Here is a 21,089-nt window from a genome sequence, read left to right as displayed (position 1 = left end):
AAGTGTTTGCCAATTGTAAACCCTTATGAGCACAGGATAAGTCATTGCTTGTTCTGTGAAATGCCATGCACAGCTAGAGAGTTACATGAATAAATAAATAATAAGAAGAACAATAATATTACATAATTAAATCCACAAAATGTACTGCAAAAGTTAAAGTCCTAACAGCAACAGTCATTTGGCCATCTGTGATGTGTTCCATTCTTGTTTTTTCTGGCTGATATATTTATGTTAATGTCAAACAATACCACAAAACACATATGTTGGACAATGGAGTTGAGTTAATGTTGCTTTTAGAACCAAAAACTTTGCATTTCCTGACTTTGGGTGGTTTTTACCTGTTCAAATTTAACATGGCATAACATGCAGTTTTTTGCATTTTTCGTGTGTGTGTTGGGTGGTTAAACTTGGAAGATGTCACTTCTGTATGTGTAATAAATGAGAAAAAAAAAACAACCAAAAACCATCCTAAGATTTGCTACTGATTAATACACATCTGTGTGTTCTGAATGGACACTAGCTGGGGAGGGCTTTCAGTTATTATAGGGAAGTCTTTCCCAGGTGTCTGGCTGGCGGATCACACCCACAAACTCAGGAGCTAACTGATCGCCATATTTGGGGTCAGGAAGGTATATTCCCCCATGTCACATTGGCAGAGAGCCTGGGGAGTTTTTGCTTCCCTCTGCAATGTGAGGCACAGAGTCACATGCTGGTTTAAGCTAGAGTAAACGGGGATTCTCTGTAACATGGCATCTTTACGTTAAGATTTGAGGACTTCGGTAACTCAGTCAGAGGTTATGGGCCTACTACAGGAGTGGGTGGATGAGGTTCTGTGGCCTGTGATGTGCAGGAGGTCAGCTTAAATCAATGGTCCCCAAACTTTCGAGGGTCATGCCCCCGCTTCCCTGTCCATGCCCTCCAATGTTCTTCAGAGCCAGGGCTGTGGCTTGTCGGGGGGGATGGGAAGAATGCAGAAAGGGATAAGAGATTGGGAGTGAGTCTGGTGCTGAGGACGGAGCTGTGGCCAACGGCCGAGGCTGGGCGCTGGGGTGGAAGCAGAGCTGCAGTGGGGGCCAGCAGCCGGGCCCCCGGCTGGGTGCAAGCTGCGCTGAGGCTGGGGACAGGATCAGGGTGGTGCAGGGCTGGGAGGCAGGGTCCTTCACTCTGTTTCAGTTAAGGATGTGTCAAGTTTCCCATTAACCTATTTTTAGGGTTTTATAACTTGATCATAAAAATTCACTCTAGCCTGACAAAGTCTTGTTTCAGGAGTGCATCTTTCTTTAACCAAATTTCACTGGGCATTTATAGCTTCCATGTGTGCAAAAAGACAATACAAGCTGATGCTTGAGGGGCTTTTCTATGCTCACATAACTCAAACACAGCTTTGGTCTGGCAAGCAGCCAATGACAGCCCTGTGGATATGATGAGACAGGCAAGTAAAGAGGAGGAGCTATAGAGCTGGACTAGACTGAACCCTATGTGGGTGTGCAAGGAGGATGGGCAGGAAAGAGGTTTCAAGGAGGCTTCGTCCCACCTTTGCTATTGTGCTACTGAGCATGAATTGTCACCCTCTTGATAGCTGCACTTTGGGACTGGAAACATCAGGGCAACTCTAGAACTGACAATGATAGTGAAAACCATATAGCTAGGCCCCTCCCAAATTCACGGCCATGAAAAATGCATCACAGACTGTGAAATATGGTCTCTCTCCATGAAATCTGGTCTTTTGTGCACTTTTACCCCTCTACTATACAGATTTCCTGGGGGAGACCAGCGTTTCTCAAATTGGGGGTCTTGACCCAAAAGAGAGTTGTAGGGGAGTCACAAGGTTATTTTAGGGGGGGGTTGCAGTATTGCCACCCTTACTTTTACGCTGCCTTCAGAGCTGGGTGGCCAGAGAGCAGTGGCTGTTAGCCAGGCGCCCAGATCTGAGGGCCGCGCCCCACCAGAAGCAGTGCAGAAGGGTGGCAATACCATACCATGCCACCCTTACTTCTGCTCCGCTGCTGCTGGCGGTGGCGCTGCCTTCAGAGTCAGGCTCCCAGCCAGCAGCTGCCACTCTCCATTGCCCAGCTCTGAAGGCAGCGCCACCGCCAGCAGCAGCACAGAAATAAGGGTAGCTGTACCACAACCCCAACCAACTCCCTTTTGGGTCAGGTCCCTACAATTACACCACCATGAAATTTCAGATTTAAATAGCTGAAATCACGAAATCTATGACTTTAAAAATCTTATGACTGAAATTGACCAAAATGGACCATGAGTTTGGTAGGGCCCTATGTATAGGGCTAGGTGGCCTCTCCCCTTCACCAGTCGGCTGCACCCTAGCAAAGGGGAGTTGAGCCAGCTGCCGAGTGAGCTCTGCAGAGTGTCTGGAGGCACAATGTTTCTGGAGCTATTGCTGGCGTAATGCACCTTTGCATCCCTCCATACTATAGGCTGTGGTTTTAAAAAGACACATAAGAACATAAGATTGACCATACTGGGTCAGACCAAAGGTCCATCCAGCCCAGTATCCTGTCTTCTGACAGTGGCCAATGCCAGGTGCCCCAGAGGGAATGAACAGAACAGGTAAAATCATCAAGTGATCCATCCCCTGTCACCCATTCCCAGCTTCTGGCAAACAGAGGCTAGGGAACACAACTAGGATCACAGGGATGAAAGGGATCACAACTGCAGTTCTGATCATCATCTAGCAGTCTGGAGGTTTATCCAAATGTGTTTGATAGAGAAACTGGTGGGAAATCTGAGGCTAGAAATACCATTTGCCACAGCCTTTGCAATGTCACGTAGGAAGAAACCTTGAAAATAGTGGGCTTCAAATCCAAGACTAAATGAGTACCCAACTCAGGTTCATCAAGTGTTGCCAGGTAATGTTTATTTTATTACCCAGGATACTGTATTTTTGAATCATATGGTTTAACCCAACTCCTTGATACACACACCACATGATTATCTGTGTAGCTCCCGTTGTAGCACAGCATTTCATTGCCTGTCTTCTTAGGAGTTAAAGGGAAATGACACCCACCACAGACTTTAAAAACTCTTATAACATATGTGTCTGCCTTTCTTCAGCCACAATTGATTGCCATGGAAATGATTTTATGATAACTTAGGATGAGGAACAGCCCTCAGAAACAGCAAGAAAGATCCTATTTTCATACAAATGTTCCTTGTAATGAAGAATCAGAGGAGAGAAACAGAGACAGAATTGTTGTTAAAGTGATGGTTTTCCACTGCAGGTCAGCTAAGGGGCCAATCCACCCCGTACTGCCCAATTGACTGTGCTGCATTGCCTTCAATAGGGCACAGGATCAGTCTATATTATACCTTTAGTCATTTTAAAACCACACAAATTGCCAACAGTAGATAGATAGAATTCTGCTTATCTGCTGTCCTTTCTACAGATGGAAATTTAGCAGCCCACAGTACTTGATAAATCAGAAAAGTTCTGTTAGCTCAAATAAGCTAAACAGAAATGAATGTTAACTATAATAATTGCCTTTAGAGTCTGATTTTTTTCATTCAAGTAGAATCTAACAATCTAAACCGTGAAATCTGTAAAGACAAGTCGCTGAAAGTCTTTAAGCCTAGAATTTTCTCTCAGATGTTTTAAGCCCACACCTTTCTGTAATCTACACATGGGCAGTCCCCTGCATGAAGCCACATTAATGTTCCACAGACAGCCCACTGCAGGATCAGGGCTTATATCTCTCTCACTAAATCACTCATGACTCTGCCTCTTGTAATCAAAGAAATTCACTGTCCATCTATCCAAATGCAGGAAATAAAAATTGAGTGCTTTCATAAAATGCATTTTGGAATTCTGCTCCGTGTGTAAGCCAGTGGCTTCCCCCCTTTAAATGAAATAGACGTTACTTTTAGTGATGGATTCATAGCCAGGTACCTAAAAGTAAGAGCAAAGCCCCTCACTGGAACCAACGTAGAGAGCTGCTTAAAAACAAATGATGTGAGATGGCCCTTGGTAAATTATATCCCACAGGCAGCAGCAACCGAGAGAACAGTTATGGAAGTTAGAAGTCAAACATTACTAATGACTTGTGAACCTCAAGAGGTTTGATGGTGCAGTTTGGATAAGAATAAATGTGTTTATCACTCCCCATGTTTAGCCTTTTGTGTGTTGATATGTGCCTGTGTGTCAGCAGTGGATCAGTATGAGCCCATAAAGCACTCCCATGCCCTGAGCAGGAATGCACAGATACCTACCCTGGGAACGGCAAAATCTAGCAGATGAATCCACATTTATCACTAAATCACCAGATATCAAAATAATCCAGTTTTTAGAAAGTAATTTGATTGATGTTCTTTGATACTTGTTTAAATATTTATGCTGAGAAAGAAAGGATGAGATGAGAATATTATTGTGGCAATAACTTTTAAGGTTTATGAAGGTAAATTAGTTTGACATTTTATTTATATCCAATGAAGAAAGAGAGAAACTCTCCCTGTGATGGATTTTCCTCATTAGTTTGGAGAATGTCTCAAGTAGAGTTTCTGACATTGTTTCTTTCAAATGGTTAGACAAACAGTTTATCAAAAGGGTATAAAATTGTCAGGAGATGAAGCAGATTAATGATCAGTAACAGGAAGATCACTGAATTTATTATATAAGTAGCAGAGTTGTTGGAGCTTAAGAAACAGTTTATTAGATAACCTTTTTGTGCACACACACACGCATGCAAAATCTGAAGACTTCAATATGCAGAATGGATTTACAGTTTGTGTAACAATAAACAGTTATTTTAAAAGGAGATTATAGTCAATTTAACTGCAGGTGGTGCTGAACTGGAATATCTTTGTGTTGACCTTCTGAGGGAGCACCCATCAAATACTGTGCCCAATACGTGACTCAGGCTTCCACCAACCTAACATGCTCTAACATCCTTTGACCACAAAGACCAAGGTTTTCAAAAGGGACTAAGTGATTTTGGTGCCTCAATTTTTGGGTGCCCAACTTGAGACACCTTAAAGAAGCCTGGTTTTCAGAGGGTGGGTGCTCAGCACTCTTGGAAAAATCACATCTCTTTAATGCACCTCAGTTAGGCACCCAGAATCTCTAACTACTTTTCAAGATCTTAGCCAAGATGTTTTGGCGTTAAAGTGGGAACCAGTTGCAGGCTTGGATCACCTCTACATTTGCATATCAGCTGTCATCTAGAAGAGAACATTTCCTCCAAGTCCCGCTGGGGAAGCTATTCACATGCCAAGGGTCCCCTTCTCTCCCTCTCCCACCCTTGGGACATTTTATTTTTTAACCCTCTCATTGAAGTCTGTTAGCTCAGGGGTTCTCATGCCCCACCTCTGCCACAATAACTGTTATTCTGCATATAAAAGCCAGGGCTGGCATTAGTGGGTAGCAAGCAGGGCAATTGCCTGAGGCCCCATGCCACAGGGGGCTCCACAAAAGTCAGTTGCTCAGGCTTCAGCTTCAGCCTCAGATCTCAGGGCTCAGGGCCCCGGGCTTCAGCTTTCTTCCCTGGGCCTCAGTAAGTCTATGCCAGCCCTGCTTGGTGGACCCCCTGAAATGTGCTCGCAGCCCCGCCCTTCCCTGGATCCCTGGTTGAGAATTGCTGTGATAACTTATTTTTTTACCAGTTCAGAACCTCTTAGATTGCAAGTTCTTTAGGGCAAGTACCTTGTCTTTGTGTTCATGCAGCACCAAGCATAACAGGACCCTGATCTAGATCTGGAGATCCTGGGCACTACGGCAAAATAAAGTAAAATAAATAAAACTTCGCTGTGTCTTTTTTATTCACTTGAAAAACCTTCAGCATTAGAGATTTATGAGTCCCATAGGGCTCTTCCAGCAATTACCTCTGGAATGATAATTGTCTGTCAAATAAAGCAAACACAGGAAAGGAAATTGTGAATCAACTCCCTCCTTGCAATGCTAGAAGGGGCTCTGCCTGCAGCACTTTGAGGTCATGCTCTCTCCCATGCAGCTGTTTGCTCAGCTTGTAACTGAAACCTGTTCTGCGCTCAGAGAACCTACCCTGCTAGAGGGCTTGGCTGTCACAGCTTCTACAATCAACTAACATTCTTTATTAACATTTTCACCAGTAGGTGATGAGAACAATAATTAAGATCAAGCATGGACTTTGCTCATGATGGTCCATCGGCGCCAAGAGATCCTTGCACATTGTTCCACAGAGCTCTTTGAAGCAGGGTCCTTCTCCAGTGTGTTTTTAGTGTGCCTAGCACTATGGGGACCTGATTCTGGGGGAGGGCTTCTAGGTGCTACCATATAAAAAGTAATAACCATCCCTAGAACTGAGGAGGGCCTCCTCCCCCGTAGGATACCCACCCTTCCCTCTAAAAGGAAAAGAAAAGAAAATCTGAACAACAGGATCATGCTCACATTGTACAATACCGAAGGAAAAACTCCTCTTCCTCTCAAGAGGTTTTGGGTTGAGTTCCCACTTTCACCCCAGCTATGAACTGTCTGAAGCACACAAGATAGCTCTTTCTTTGCTCACATGTTAAGCAGAGCCGGCATGCTGTACACAAAGGATGATAAAAGAAACTGAAAGGTAATTTTTCAAGAGCATACAGGCACTGACGGGACAGATCTACCTATATTTGGGAAATAAAAAGTTTGAGATTTCTCTCACTGGACTTGCCTTCCCGAGCCGAGGTTACTCTAGACAAAATGCAAAACATTTCTCATCATATAGATATAAATAAACTAAATATGTCTATAACCTATCTCTATCAAACCTGGATAACGACAGGACCCTGAGACCTATACTATTTGTGGCCTCCCCTGGCTGCCTGAGGCTGTGATATTCCAAATTTCTGGCTGGCAGCTGGTGAAGAGGGATACTGGAGAATGGCTCTATTTTAATTTCATGCTTGGAATCAGTGCTTCTGAATTCTACCTCCTTTTGAGATGGACATCCCAGTGTTAGCCAGTCTGGGTTAGCAACAGCTTTCCTTGAAGAAATACGCTCAGGATCGGTACTTCCTTAAGCAGCAGCATCCACAATGGCTGTGAACTCTAGAGGGCAAAACCAGGGTGGCAAGAATTTACTGCAGTAAATAGCTTAGTACATTTTAAAAAAGATAAGCCCCTTAGATGAATGAGAACAATATCTGTATATTTACCGTAGCTAAGACAAAACAGCTTGGACTAGAAGCAACCATCCACAGCACAAGTGAATAACCATCTGAGGGTCAGGAGGAAAATTCAACCTCTCCACAGCACAGAACTAGGCAATGGCACACAACTACATGATGTTTTCATACCTAGAAGAGGAGCTTGGGTTAAGGAAGTTTGAGAAACACTGGTTTAAAAGCTGCTATAAATCTTAATCTCCAGTTGTCTCCACCAGGTGGCATCAGTTCAACAGGGTGACTATTTTCTAGGCTTGCCAGAACACCTTAAAAGTTATATTATTAGCCTGGTAAATTTCACGCTGTTAGTGCATCAGCTCCCTAGCAGATTAATCCACAGAGCTGAACTTTACACACGCATGCACTCTTCCCCCTCAGTGTCATTCGCTTCCCAGTTAAAATGTAGATTTATACGAGTCACCCAAGCAAACAGTTCAGGGCTAGTGTCACAGAGAAGGGGGATGGATGCTGGTAGCAATACAATACTGCAGCAGCTATGGATGTGCTTAAATCAAAACTTAGACCCAAATATTCTCCCAAATTTAGGTGGGTTCAGAATCCATACCCACTGCTGGCACCTCTCAGATCCAAAAGCTTAGGCCAGGGCATTCAAATTTCGTATCTGAATCTTGCGCCTGTCAATAACTTTTGCTAAACATAACTATAGCAGTCACCAGTCTTCTGTTTTCCTGCTTCCAAAATATACAAGTAGCAGCTTTTGAGTTCAGATTGCTGCAAAGGGAGCGTCCCACATCTAGAGAGAATTCCGTTTGTCCCCAGTGAAAGTCGCTGAAGCACTAATCTGTTTTGCTAATTAAAGACAGCCTCCTAAGAAAAATCTCCCCTCCATGGGCTGCTGATGCCACATCATTCCTACAAAGAAAGGATGCAATTATTATACAGACAGAAGAATCACAAAGCTAGACTGACACTTTGCAGCCATAATGGAAAATGAAATTTCATACACATGGCAGAAGGTGTTTAAAATGTGCTACAAAAATTATGCAGAGGTTCAGAAATGGAAGCTCCAAATCAGCTCCCCATCAGGTACTGATGCAAAGACATTAAGAAAGACACCAAACGTGGCACATTGAAAACATATGGAATGCATCTCTCTTGAATATTTCATTGTGTATCTTGTCTAGCAGAGCACTCACCAAGAGATTAAAATCTTACCGCTCCTGCTCCGCAGCCAGCTTTAACATGGCTCTGCCTTCTTCATCACGTCAGTATAGCATTAAATAGTTATCCTTGTGCGCCTGAAGGTAATCTCCCCTCCTGCTCAATGGAAGTGAGTCACTTCCATTGAGCAGCAAGAGCCTCTGACACTAAGCTGATATTTGGAAATCAAGAATATCTTTTCAAATGACTTGGGAACGTGCTTCTCAACCTGTCAGTTCCCAGAGGTGTGGGTTGGAGGTAAATTTAGGTCTAAGGTGAGTAATGTGTCATCTGGCAAAGTACTGTTTAGAAGTTTATTTGGAATTCTTTAGGACAGGGCAGGAGAGGTCTCAGGCATGAAGGAGCTCTGTTGCTAGGAGCCTGTCTTACCTTAAATACAAATGGGACAAAGGCCATAAGCATTCTAGAATTATCATCAGCCCAGCCTAATGCTGATGTGGTTTGACGCTGTCGTGGTTTGACTCTGTCAGAAAGCGTTTAGTGCAGATAGGGACAGGGATGTGAGAAACTGACATATTTCCATTAATGCATCAAAACCCAGCTCCGAAGTCCATTGAAGCCAAGTCCTAAAGGCGTATTGTATGGAAAGATACACCAGCTACAGAATGATTTCCTCATTATCAGAGCCAGCGCTAGGCATAAGCAGATTGCTTAGGGCCCCGAGCAGCTCAAAGGCCCCCCCCCCTTCGATTTTTATTATGTGTCGGGGGGAGCAGTTTCAAAAAAATATTCCTGCTTAGGGCCCCCAACTGGCTAGCACCGCCTCTGATGTTAAGCAGATATTTGGAAATCTGCACACCAGTGTGTGCTGGAACTGGGACTCTCACTGTTGAAACAGCAATGCAGTAACTTCACCTTTATACCAAGCAGTTGAAGTCTGTCAGTCAAAAGTTAAACAACACCTGCACCAGTCTGGCTGCCAACAACTCTGCTATTCATTCCAAGAGGGAATGCCTTCAGTTAATTAAATACAATCCTATGCTGAATTGAATTGTGACTTTAAAAGGCAACACAAGGTTAAAGATTTAAGCAGAACTAAGGTTCTCAGCTCTTTAGCTCACCCTGCTGACAGCAGCACATAGATGAAAGTACAGATTAATTTGTATGACATATAACACTAAGCTCTGACCCTAAACCTCCCAGTACACAGGTAAACCTGAGTGAGTTAAAGACGGGGGAGAGCTGATCCAGCAGTCTTCGCTTAGGCAAGACTCCCGTTCAAATGGACAGGAGGCTTGTTTGACATTCAGGCCAGGTCTACATTGTACATTTTTGCTGGCATAGCTATTTTGGTCAGGGGTGTGATGAGGTGTGATTTGTGACAGATACAGCTGTGCTAGCAATCACCTCCTGCAGAGGCAGTTCTATCAGTAAATCTGCACTGTCACCAGGACAGCTTGTTTTGCTTGGGTGACTGTGTGTAGGGTATGCAAAAAAGGTGTACTGGCAAAAGCAAAGGACCATCTTTTGTTATGTGTTTGTATCATGCCTCGCACAATGGGGTCTCTAGGCACTACTGTGACAACTAATAATTATCACTGCTTATTATCTCTTAGTATCATAAAGAGTCACTGAGGCTGTTTTTCAGTAGGTTTCAGCTCTCAAATTGGCACTGGCAGCCACTATAAAAACGTTTGTAAGTCAGACAAGCATAACAGTTTATCATCTGTGAAACATTTTAAAAAATAAATGAGCCCAGTCAGATTCTCTCAATGCATTTCCCCCTTCACCTCCCCACACTAGCAGTCGAGTGATACTGAAGAGACTCAGACAGGACTTTTGAAGAATATTTACAGTAGATGGCACTAAAATTCTTATGAGCCAATAGACTTGAGAACAACCCCGAGCCCTCTGATCTGCCAACGCGGGAGCCACAAACTACAGAGTGAGTGAAACAAGCTGGCTCAAAGACATCACAAAAAGTTTGTCATTCGCTGTTGCAAAATAATGAACGCTGAAATTTAAAAGGTGCTGTTCAGGTGTAACCATAGTGAATGCTGGCATCTGAGGCCTTCCATCTAGCATGCTACCTTGAAATGATAGCGCCTTTTAAATTAAATTAGCATTAAAACATACAGATTCACACTTCCAGAAGCTGTGATCCCACCTCTGCTCTGATGGAGGGCTCCGGAGAGCCACCTAAAATATACTTTGATTGAATGAATCTAACTCAACTCAGAGACCTTTGCAATGTGGACAATAATCCTGTATTAACAACCCTCTTTCTTTCCCATGTATTTTACTCAGCCATTCCCCTCTTTGTGTAGTTGATCAGCCCTTTCTCAAGTTATGCTGGCTCAGCCTTTCACTCCCAGTAGGGGACAGCAGAGAATGGTTTCCTCTTTCTATCTGTTGAACAGGATAGAAACTCAATGGCAGTGGTTCCCAAACTTTAACAACCTGCGATCCCCTTTCACTAAAATGTCAAGTCTTGTGAACCCCCTCCTAAAAATGAATATTTCCAAGGATTTTCTCCCTTACCTCAGCATAAATTATCAAAGCAGTGATCTTGGAAATATAACATTTGTTTTTGTGACATGCTTATTACATGCTATTTCTTCATTTTTATTTATCACTACAGTATTTTTATTACATTATGAAAACAGCAACACTCTTCCAAGATCTCACTTTCGTAGCTTGCATCACTTTGAATAAGCCTGTTATAAGACAAGGCTCCTATCAGAGGCCCCAGTAGAAAAAAAGAGGTGCAGGTCAAAGCTTCCACGCACCCCACAGCCAGGGGAGGCACCGCCGGAAAAGTGAGGGGGATCACGGGGCCCACTGGAAAAAAAGAAGAGGGACACGCAGGGGGTAGGGGGCACCTCTGGTTCCTATGTTTCATCAAGCAGTATTGGATGTGAAACAGCAGGAAGGTATTTAAGAAGCCAACTCAAAGAGTTACTCCTACACAAGCATTCAGGTCTTGAGCAGTCTAGGCTAACAATGCACGTTATAACAAAGCTTAAACTTGTTCTTGATAATTTTTAAAAACAACACTAGCTGCCTATTTCATTTTAAAAACAGAAAAAAGATATCCACCTCCTTTTCTATTTCATATAAGGAGTCTCAAAGTTTAAATCTCCTCAGTGTGATAGATATGCTTGCTTTGATCTGCTTAGCTCTTGGAAACCCCAAGGCTCCAGGCTGCTGCCCCCATGCTGCCCGGGGTCCCTAGGGACAGCTCGGTCCACCATTAGGGAATTTTTTCCCCCGAGAACCCCTTGTAACATTTTGTGAACCCCCAGGGGTTCACAAACCCCAGTTTGGGAACCACTGCTCTATGGGTTACTCTACACTAAAGAAGGTCTCTGGTGGGGAAGAATGTAAAGAGTGCAGGGAATCCTGATCCTGCATTAGTGAGAGTGCTGCTGTGTGGTCACCAAGTTAGCCCATGTCTACACTGCCACTTATGTTGGCAAAACTTATGTCCCTCAGGGGTGCGAATTCCCCACCACCACCCAGCAACATACGTTTAGCTGGTATAAGTGCTGTTGTGCACAGCACTATGTTGCTGGGAGAGCTCTCTCACTGACATGGCAACTGCTGCTCATTGGGGGCAGTTTAATTATGTCCACCGGCAAGCTCTGCCCCACCAGCATAGAGCAGCTACACAGGAGTGGTACAGCTGTGCCATGGTAAGGTCCGTAGCATACACACCACCTCACTTCTGGTCTGCTGTCTGCAGAGGGCTATGACGCCCACTTCCCCTTGTTGCACTCACAAGTAGCCTCTGATCACACTTACCCTGGCGTGCACCAGCGTTGTATTCCCTGCTGTGCAGCACCCACAGACTTGCAGGACAAGGTCCAAATCTAGAGCGAGCTGATCTGACTTAGACCAACAAAGCAGGACTACACCCTGTAAATGGCACAACCCCCAGCTTGGCATTAGCTAATGATTATTACATCACATCGTTAATTATTATTAACATCCAATTCAGCAGCATCCATGGGGAGCTGTGGTTTTCACCTTCCCTCCCACCCAGCTAACCTGAGTGCTAAGTGCCTGTGTGCATGCATTGCACACAGGGCCACTGAGTGGGTTTGGGCCCTAGTGAAAAAAAGTTTTCAGGCCCCCCCAGCAAGGGCGAACCAGCTAAACAGGGCTGATGAAGCCGGGCCCCAGGCCCCCTTCCAGACCGCCAGACCCCAGGAATTTGTACTGGCTTCCCCCCGCCTCTCGTTGCCCCTGATAGCACAACTAAAAGTCCTCCAACAAACAAATCTAAGCAGCAAGCTCTACATCTCTTTGCACAGGATAATTGCCCAAGGCACCTCAAAGCTGACAAAGCTCAGTGGGGGTTGCTCAACCTGTGGGTTGCACTAACACATTGTCTCCTTCAGCCAGCTGGGGTGTTAATAATGTGCTCTCTGACAGCACTGGTAACCTCAAAGCCTCACTGTGTTAGCATATGACTGCAATGGAACTCCCAGAAGTCATTAGGTCAGTGGTTGCCCTGGGAGAAAGGGAAATGTAGCACCACAATAGCCTACTGCTAATATCACAGGGCAGGTTGACAGGTGACAACTGGGAAGAAAGTGGGGTCCTGCTGCCATTTCAGTAGGTTTATTACATTGGGGCAAATCAGGACAAAGTGCTCAGATCAGCCAGAGAGAACAGAGTTGGAATAAAGAAGAGGGAGAAGATATTGGTATTTCTTAGTCCTCATCTCTTCTCCCCTCTTCTATATTCAATAGTGGAAGAGCACTGCTCATCACTGTGCACCATCTGTATTCCATGCACTCCTCTTCCCTATGAGACAGCAAGCCTTAGCAGCCAAGCCATCAGAGTGTTATTAAGAGGACACTGTTCACAGTGCAGAGGAGATGTTTATGAAGAATCATAATGCACACAGGAGTCTGGCAAGCCTTTTTAACGGAGCCATGTTGACCACAGATTCATCTCATTAGGCTATCCAACAAGGATAATATTTCCCTCTCTACTTTTTTTAGCCTGCGACCAAACAATCTCTCTCTCTGTGTGTCACAAGTTCTGAACCTGCAAGTTATTTATTACAGGGAATAATGTTTTTGCCAACCTGGCCACACCCAGTATCTCCACTCTGAATTATTACCCTAAAGCAATTATTACCCTCTATTAATTGGCAGCGAGGCATTGTCCACTCCACTACCCAGAAAAATGGCTAGAAGGGGGTATGTAGTTTCCAAAGGGTTAACCTTTCACTGTTTGCTGCTTGCATTTTGTCCCCACCTCTTATCCTGGCAAAATTCCAGTTTAGATCATTACAATCTATTTAGCTAAAAATAACTCCTGGCTTTCAGCTGAAAAGTATTTTTCTTTATTTCCTGACCTTAACTCTTATACAGTGGTACTGGGAGCTGTTAAACTCCGACCCCAGAGATTGCTGCCTTTCAGTGTTTGAGGCAGTGATTCAGAGGGACTGGAGCTTCGCCAGAATGAGGACTGCACATTCATTGTAAAGTACTTTGGGATCCCTCTGGATGAAAGGGGCTGTGTATGGCCATCACTTGCAAATGACATAACATCCAGCATTCTGAGCAGTGCTTATTCTGCTGACCTCTGCCTTTTCTCCCCCTCTTTTCTCTTATTTCTAATCTGCTCTCGCAAAGAGACTCCATTTTATTTTGGAGCCGTGGTTGTGTCAGTTGCTTCTGCAGCACCTTGTGCCTGACAGTTGCAGACAGCCATCCCTGTAAAGCTGTTTCCCCAGTGCACACCAGATCCCCAAGTGAAGGTCTGCAAAAATGTGAAAATCCTATTTACTTTCTGTTTACACAAAGGACTACTGGTCTTTTTATGACCATGGCTTGATCAGGTTTCCTCTATCTGCATTTTTGCAAGCAGGCTAGTAGCTGAAACTTGCAAGACATGTCCTCTGGAATGGTGGTTGAAGCATGAAGGGCCATACGAATGTTTAGCATATCTGGCACATAAATACCTTGCAATGCCAGCTACAACAGTGCCATGCGAACACCTGTTCTCTCTTTCGGGTGAACTTGTAAACAAGAAGCGGGCAGCATTATCTCTCGTAAATGTAAACAAACTTGTTTGTCTTAGTGATTGGCTGCACAAAAAGTAGGATTGAGTGGATTTGCAGGCTCCAAAGTTTTACATTGTTCTATTTTTGAGTGCAGTTATGTAAAAAAAAGTCTATATTCATAAGCTGCACTTTTAAGATAAGAGATTGCATTACAGTACTTGTATGAAGTGAATTGAAAAATACTATTTCTTTTGTTTCTTTTTTACAGTGTAAATATTTGTAATAAAAAATAAAATGAGCACTGTACACTATAGTCTGTGTTGTAATTTAAATCAATTTATTTTAAAATAAAGAAAACATCCAAAATATTTAAATAAATGGTATTCTATTATTCACAGTGTGATTAAAACTGCTACTAATTGTGGCTTTTTTAAATTAGTTTGACAGCCCTAATGAAAATATATCCTGCAGGGAGATCTTCAGAATCAGGGCTCAGATTTTCAGTCCATTTGGTCATGTCTTAATCCACAGTGGTGGTGCCAGGGCTGCTTGGTGCATTGAGCCTGATGATCATTTGGATAACAGGAGGGTTGCTGCAGTTCCCAGCTTACTTTTTCTTATTTTGCACAAACTAATTTTCTGGAAAAACATGTAACTATGTGTATTACATCCTTTGATACAATCTCTCTCATTTGAACCTTTCTTCGAAAGAATGTTGACAGCTGCATTATAAACTCAAAATGAAAACAGTGGAATTCCAAATTCCCATCCTGCTTTTTGCAGTTCTTTTCTTTTAATATTTTTGGCCAAATTTTACTGGAGTGGGAGTTTTCATTGCATTGTTAGAGGATTAATATAATGGATGCAATGCCACAGCTTTTACTTAAAAGTGTCACTATATTTTTGCAGGTGTTCAATTGCAATTGACAACTCTGGCTGAATCTTAAAGATCTCAGATTAAAAGGAGTGGCCCAAGTCCCAGGGCATTTATGTACATAATCAGATCATGATTTTCTCTTCCTGACCTGCTGTAAAACTAGTTACTGGCTCCTCTGTTTTAATTAACTATTAGAGTCAACATAAGTATAAAAGCTGAAGGTGACATATTCCTGGCAGATGGCAACTCCATTAACCTGCTCTTCTCTACATGCACGTAACACTTATTGATATCGATGGGATATACACTCACATAGTGAAGAATCTTGCAGCTGGGATACTATATACAGATCTGATAAGAGAAACTCGATTTAGAAATGGTCCTCTGTAATTCTGGCCAGGCACATAGACTCATGACAAAAAACAACCTGTGTCTGCACACACAGATCTGGAATGCTGATATTTTGAAACAGACAGGAACTGTAGGGCGGTGTCATCACAAACCAAGAATTCCAAATTTGTATTCTGCCCCCTCTTTATCCATGGCTGGGGCATGTGCCCAAAGACACTAATTCTCCCCTGGTGCTGCTGAGACAAAACACACAAAACCTGACCTGGAGGAATGTCAGAACGCCAAGAAGGTTTGTTTATAGAACAAGCTCTAGAAAAGAACCTGGTGTTTTTCCTCTATTGACTCTAGGAATTGTAAACCCCAGCTGGAAGTCTTTATGAACTGATTTGAACATCATATTCCAGGGTGCTTTTCCCAGCTCATGGCTATGCCATAGCAGTGCTAGTATCAGAACTCTGGGCATGAAATGAAAAAGCTAACACCAGTTATTCAGGAAGTCTTAGCCTATAAGAACACCAGCAGGCGAGCTAATCCAATCTGACTCTGGAATGATGGCAGAAAAGAGGACAGATGTATGTACATAATGTACTGCATAGTCCTAACAACCAAGAATCACTACGGAAAGAGAACCTCTAATCTAACATAAGTAAATTTCAATATGAGCTCAAAGATGGATTTTTCTGGAAGAAATCTATTAGCACCAGTGGACAGATGAGTTGCTATTTTTATCATAGTTAGAGCTGCTGTTTCTGGAGCCATTTTTAGGCAGGGTGTTTGAGCCTTCTTTCTGTTCCAGTACTCAGCCAGGGGCACACAATCCCACTCATACTGAGGGCTGCTTTTCTCTTCTGCTGACTCAAGTATGGGAATGGGTGAGCCACCACTTTTCTCAGCTTGACTTGCTGAAAAAGTAGTAAAGGCACAATTCCATCTTGCTTATATAGAAGCTTTGCCTTTGTTTTAATCCTTTGGAGACAGCTTTCCAAAAATCTTCTGCAGTGAATTATCAGCACTATCATTTATGTCAAAATCTAATAAAATGTGAATGTTTCTGAGCAAACAAATTTACAGGCTTCAAGGAGCTGAGCTCACAGCAGCTGAAAGAGACTATATATATTGCACTTTTTGGTCTTAAAGAGAAACATTAGTCATTACCTCCAGCTGGGCCTAAATAATTGACTCTACAAATCCAACACCTTCAGAATAAGAAATTGCAAATAATAAGTTGCCTTATGTGATTGTAGCTCCATGCTGTGCTACAGCAGAGATAGTTGGCAGAAGGCCATGGAAGGCCCACTCGCACTTTGAAGACAGCAGGTCTCTGCCTTATACACAGACCTCATGACTGGTCTTGCTTTCTCCTGTTGCAGAAGGTGAGGTGGATCTTCTTCCCATAGGGCTGCTCTTCACTAGAAAATTTGGTCATGTTAGAACATGACCACGAGCAGTCATGTTAACCAACACAATGTTACATATGACTTTATAGACAGGCAGGGGAAAGTCATATTTAACATCAGGTAACTAACCCTATCATTCCAGTGGTGTTTGCCCATGACCATTTAAACCTGAGGGCTGTGCTGCCTGCTAAATTGAGTTTAACATGGTGTTAGCTAATGAATCCTCAAGGACGTGTATTAACATGACCTAATTTTGTACTGAAGACAGGCCACTGAATAAAATTCATCCCTGTGCAGAGGAGATGTACAAGGTGTATGCATTGCTTACCTCCCACTTAAATTCCCAAGAGAGGTTGTCTCCCACTGTGAGTTTTATTTTTTAATTGAACTGAACTTGATGCAAGTCTTTTGATCTGATTAATAAGACAACATTTGTTCAATTTTCTGTTTCAATAAAACACAGGATTAGAACATTAGAAAGCTCTGCTGCTTTATGTTCATTTGAAGGGACTATAAAAAAAAATGTGGAAGAACGCAGTACCAAAAGCAAGACACACTATATGAATAGAGATGTTAAGAAGAAAATACTGCAGTAAAAGTGTAGCTTAGCACATGTGATCATGTCTCCCTCTCATTGTCCTCAGAGACTGAGGCTATGTTTTCACTGACAATAAAAGGTACTGTATGTTTTTACAGTGAGAGAGAGATATCAATCTGAAATCCTAGTGGAGACAAGGGACTGTAGTTTTTACCTAGATGTAGATGGCAGTTATGACAGCCTCTGACAGACAGTTTCTCATGGCTGAAGCCCTGCTTGAGCTTGTGTGATTAGATAACTGTCCTTCCGGGCCCAATTCACCAAGACACTTGAGCACATGCCTCTCTTTACCCGTATGAATAAACCTCTGGGGATGTACTTAATTAAAGTGAGGCACATGCTTAAATAGCTGGCTGAACTGGAGCTTTGGTGCTGAAGGTCTCCGGCTTCATATGTAGCCTTTCACATATATCCACAGGTAAGATAGGTATTGATTAATGCTGTAATGCAAATAGAGAACCAACAGGCCCAAGGCCTAAAAGGTAGTTTGCTTAGTATAGCTAATGAAGGCCTAGGTTTAGCTTGACATGAGGAACTGACAGGTAGGTGACAGCAAATCACAAGATTAAGCCAGTCATAAGAAAATTAGCTAATAGGAAGTATGAAACTGCAAAGTAAAGGTTATTGGTATTTTAGGATAAATGTAAATAAGTTTAACTGACACTTGTACATGAACTCCAGGAATACCACAAAAATACTATACAACTAATTGACAAATAATAATGGTAAAGAAGTAAATAAGTAACAAATTAACAGTGTGAACTCCCTAAGACATGGGGTGCACAAGCTTAGATAAGGAAATGAGGATGACACACGTATGAATTTGCATGAAATCAAGGAGCCGTCACCATAACCAACTATAAAGGATAATTCTTAGTAGGGAAAGGTGTGACCAACGTGCTGACGACCACCTACTGCGTGTCGCATATCTTCGCAGGCAATTGTGTAAATAACACAAGCATTGGTTGTATGGCATTATCTTTCAATTCTCTTCTATATTGTAGGAGGTTTTTAGTAGCCAAACCAAACAAATAGAAGTGTGGTGTCCATGTTTGTGCACCACAGGATCGTCATCCTAATAGATTACCACTGAGAGGTTATCTGAGGGCTGAACCTACCCAGACCATTATAGCATAGATCCTCACAGCTTGGGGTGGGCAATCAATCAAGCGTAACTTCAAACTACAGACAAGGCTACAATTGCCATTGATTACCACAGTGTCTGTCTACAGCCTCATTTCATTACATTGCATTGTGTACCGCAACAGAGCCCGCAAGGATTTTCATACAGATCTTTACCTTTTCAGTGGCTTTTGTGGAAATAAAGAGAGGGCAGCAGGGAAGAGATGGCTGATATATTTAGGAGGATTAGAAGCTGAAAATCAGTAAAGAAAAAATAATAGACCAGTGCTTAGAGTTCGTTAGGTGACGATATTAGAGTCGGTTGCATTGTGTTTTTGCTTAGAACTAAACAGGAAACCCAATGTAACAAATAATGTGAACGCAAGTTGTCTCTGCTTCAGCAGATCATAGACATTTTATGACGCATCACAGTTCAAGGAACGCAGGAAGATATGCACAGCGCAAACCCATGTATTTTTTCTGTCACAGTAGCTTAGTAAGATCTAAGCATCTGATTACACAGGAAAGAAAGCAGGAAAAGCAAAGCAGAATTTTTTTTTTTAACCTTCTCAGCCTGAGGGTTTTGTTTTTTGTTGAGGGGGGAGGGACACTTCTGCTCCAGGACCAGTCACAGTTTTCACAGATTTCCTTTAGTCTCATTCATCACAAGGTATTTGTATTGCTATTTGCTATATTTTTATGCCTGTAACACTATCATCTCCCTACCTAAATATGTTTGTTTTTTCTGTTACGCACTTTATTGTAAGAAGCAAGGCAGTATTTAGTGTGATGGGTTTTCTGTACCCCCTCCTCCCCGCTATCCTTACACTACATCAACTCTGAGGTTAGATACACTTCTCTAGATAGTGTTGAAATACGGCGCGAGCCGGAACTAGCTGAAGATAACATAGCTCATTGTTTAGTGAAGAATATAGCAGTATATATGACTTCCAGCAGCCGCCGTGACTGCAACCTGCAGTGGTTGGAAGCTGTAGGGTGCCCCACTGGCCACTGGGGCAGGAAAATGTGGGGTACCCCCACCGCCTCTGGCAGCCCCCACAGCTTGCTGCTGCCAGAGAACCCCCCCAGCTCCTGGCAGGCGGTGGCAGGGAACCTCCAGCACTCTGATGCCGGGGGCAGCGCTGCGGGGGAACCCCTGAGTTCTGGGTCACCAGGAGTAGCAGGGAATCCCTGAGCTCCCAGCCGCCGGGGTGTCAGCCAGTTCCAGGCTGCTGTGGAGAAACCCTAGCTCCTGGCCCCCCTGGGTGGCAGGGAACCCCCGAGCTCCCAGACCCCAAGGACAGCAGGGGACACCTGGAGCTGCAGGCCGCAGTGGTACCTTGCAGCCCCCAGCTGCTATAGGCAGCTCCTAGTCCTTGCAGCTGCCCCGCTTGAAGTAGTGTGGGGACCCGCAGATCCCCATTTTGTCAGGGATATTTTTAGTAAAAGTTAGGGACAGATCACGGCTTCCATGAATTTTTCAGTTTGCCCATGACCTATCCGTGACTTATACTAAAAATATCTGTGACAAAAATCTTAGCCTTAGTTATAGTCGATGTTCTCGAGAGGACAGATGAGCATGTCCAGTACCAGAAGAAGAAGAGGGACGAAAGACTGGAACAGCAGCATGCTGACAGGCAGGAGGAAACCTGAAGCATGCTACCCAGGTGACGGCCAGGGTTTTAGTGAGGCAGCAGGCACATGCAAAGCTGGGGACTTACCAGTTGGAAGTGACAGAGGAGGAGAAAGACCCGGATGTATTCATCGATCACAGACTATAGCTGCCTGTGAGATGCAGCTGTAAAAAAGACTAGTGCAATCCTAGGATTCATTAGGGAGGTATTTCCAGTAGACATACAGAAGCATTATTAACATTGTACCAGGAACTGGTCAGACCTCATCTGTGTGCAATTCTGGTCTCCATGTTAAAATCAGATGAATTAAAACTGAAACAAGTGCAAAGAAGGGCTACTAGAATGATCAGAGGAATGAAGAACCTACCTTACAAGAGAAGACTTAAGGAGCTGGGCTTGTTTACCCCAACAAAATGAAAGCTGAAGGGAGATATGATTGCTCTCTATAAATATATTAGAGGCATAAATACCAGGGAGAGAGCGGTTAAGCACCAACATTGGCACAAAAACAAATGGATATGAACTGGCCATCAACAAGTTTACGCCTGAAATTAGATGAAGGTTTCTAACCATCAGAGGAGTGAAGCTCTGGAACAGCCTTCCCGGGGTAGCAGTGGGGGCAAAAAAACCTTAACTGGCTTCAAGACCGAGCTTGATAAGTTTATGGAGGGGATGGTATGATGACATTGCCTACAATGGCATGTAACTGATCTTTGACTACTAGCAGCAAATATCTCCAATGGCCAGTGATGGGACACTAGATGGGGAGGGCTCTGAATTACTACAGAGAATTCTTTCCCAGGAGTCTGGCTGGTGGGGCTCACCCACATGC

General features: G+C 43.4%; 1 long non-coding RNA gene across 3 annotated transcripts in view; it reads right to left on the bottom strand.

Moving 5' to 3' along the window:
* Positions 1-21,089, bottom strand: part of LOC116827008 (uncharacterized) — a 75,001-nt gene that overhangs the window by 30,669 nt on the left and 23,243 nt on the right. Inside the window, exons 3-4 of one of the 3 annotated variants that reach the window (XR_004374195.2) lie at positions 7,126-8,007; positions 4,508-7,018 (exon numbers count right to left, since the gene is read on the bottom strand). The exons of 1 other annotated variant lie outside the window; for it this stretch is intronic. This is a non-coding gene — a long non-coding RNA (uncharacterized LOC116827008). Of the gene's footprint in view, positions 1-4,507; positions 8,008-21,089 lie in introns of those variants that run through there. One more of the 3 variants, XR_012655233.1, reaches the window with a different exon arrangement.

The sequence above is a fragment of the Chelonoidis abingdonii genome, chromosome 2 (assembly GCF_003597395.2).
Source record: "Chelonoidis abingdonii isolate Lonesome George chromosome 2, CheloAbing_2.0, whole genome shotgun sequence".
NCBI lineage: Eukaryota > Metazoa > Chordata > Testudines > Testudinidae > Chelonoidis > Chelonoidis abingdonii.
Note: the sequence above shows the minus strand (reverse complement) of the source record. Positions and strands in the feature narration are given on the sequence as shown.